Here is a 2,283-nt window from a genome sequence, read left to right as displayed (position 1 = left end):
AATACACCTTAGCAAAGTGAACTTCAATAGTTGAATATTATATTCTCAGGAAGTGCACATAGTTCTTAAGATTATTCAAATCTTAGTTTGAGCTCCGTCTTTAAATGAGGCCTATTGTGATCTTTCACTTGAGTTTGTCTGGTCAGGCCATAACATGCGTCAAAGCCGTGCAGGCCTGTTTTTGTTAGACAGCAATAGAACACGTCGAATCTGATCGCTTATCGTTACGCGAGCCAGCCTGTCTCATCCCTCCAGTCCAAGACTTGCTCAGGTCTTCAAGCCCCGTCCTTTGACATCAAGTTCCTCCCCTCTCACTTCTAACTGGCTGTTTCCGTGCCGACAGGTGGAATGGATTTCTTTTCACGGTTGTATCACGCAGCTAAAGGGAGGCAAGCTAACTGTGGCTGTCCAGAGTAGAGAAGTGTTCCATAAATGTCAGAAAGCTGTACCTCTAACAGGAGTACACAACCTTATCTGCTCGGTCTTGGCAGCTTGAATGCCGTGGCATTTGTACACCACAAATGTTAATTTATGCTCTGCCATGTCAAGTTATATTTTGATATATATAATGTGTGTGCGTGCAGGTGTTTGTGTGTTTATGTCTGTGTGTTTGTGTGTGTTGGTGTGTTTATCTGTTTATTTGTGTGTGAGAGTCTTAGAGATTGATCAATAATGTCTGTGAAGTTTTGTACCAGAGACCCAGAAGTTAAGAAAGTCGCACAGAGGGCATCTATGACTTATCTAACGCATTCTCATTCTCTTTCTGCACGTGTTAAAAGACGTAGTATTACGATAGCTGCTGTTCATATTCTAATGGTTCTGGTTGTGTTCTGAGTGAGAAGAGAGCAGGTTCAGCAGAGAGGTGTGCTGTGTCATATCTCACTGGCTCATCTCTCCTGACTCCAGCCTAGTCTGTGTTTGTTTAGAAATGCCTCGTTCTGCCTCGTCCCTTCCTGTCTGCTCCCCCTGACCTCCGACCCCCGCGCTGACACCATCATGAATAATTTAGACGGCCCGGCCAATAAAGAAAATTAAAAAAAGATACGGGTTCCAACATGTTGTAGGTGTTTGTCGTTGGGTCATGCTGACTGCCTGGCTGCCTGGACACAGGAAACATGAAACATTTTCTCTCGGCATCCCTCAATGCCGTTTACCTGAGGCAGGATGACCTCATGTTCTTACCGTGAAGGTTTCTGTGGAGACGACACCATTTAGATGAGATATTGTTAGTGAAGCCAGCTTCATGCGATAGAGAACATTCTGGTCTTTCAGGATCCTGAGTTTGTGAGCAGCCACCCAAAGCCTTTCCTTTATTATCTTGATGTGTCATATTCTCTCTTAATGGCTCATCTCTTCCTTTCTCTACTTGTTTGTCCCACCCCAGGTTAGCCCAGTCTTGCCTTTTGTGAAGGTTCATGCCAGGTCTGGAAGAGGACACATCCTGGGATCGGTGGTGTTGCCTGGAGAGAAGACGCCACAGAAATGAAACGTGATTGGGATTTGATATTCATGCGCTGCAACAGTCCGTCAGTGAGTTGCAGCCTTGGGTGCGTGGTATCCCTGTGTGCGCACACACCTCTGTGCACACACATGCGCGCACGCGCTTGTGCACACGCTCTCTCTCACACACACACACACTTAGACATACACACATACTCACTCACAAACACTCTCACACACACATACTCTCTCTCTCACAAATATGGGTAACATCTAAATGTCAGATGAAGGATTGTTTCTGCTGTATGCAGTATTCAGGATATTTTCACCAGACACCACAGTACTTACAGTTTTTTTCAAATGCTTACACACAAATTCCTTACTTTTCACACAATTTCTTAAACCTGACACTCAAACACCAGAACCACACCTCAAATCTGCAAAACCATATGCACATTTTGGGCCTTTGACTCAGTTTTCAATTTCATAAAACACTTTTTGCACAACACACAATTCTCCAGGTAACACACAAAATTCTAACAGGAAGCATCTTGATTTCCTTTTTCAAACACAACCAATCAAAATGCCACACTAATTCATCAGTGCCTTACACTAACTCCTCACATGTGCAAACACTCATTGCTTTACTCAACACCAACCAATCATGGCTTTGGAATAGGCCTATAAATAGCCTAATTTGAACCTTTACTGTAGAAAAGATAACAGGTATGTAACAATACACTGTAACATACACATGTTCTAATGTACACATAATGGCTGTTTCAGCACAACACACGGTATACTACACACAAACATATATTTGACCGTAGCACCCATGCATCC

The sequence above is a fragment of the Osmerus eperlanus genome, chromosome 20 (genome assembly GCF_963692335.1).
Source record: "Osmerus eperlanus chromosome 20, fOsmEpe2.1, whole genome shotgun sequence".
Lineage (NCBI taxonomy): Eukaryota > Metazoa > Chordata > Actinopteri > Osmeriformes > Osmeridae > Osmerus > Osmerus eperlanus.
Note: the sequence above shows the minus strand (reverse complement) of the source record.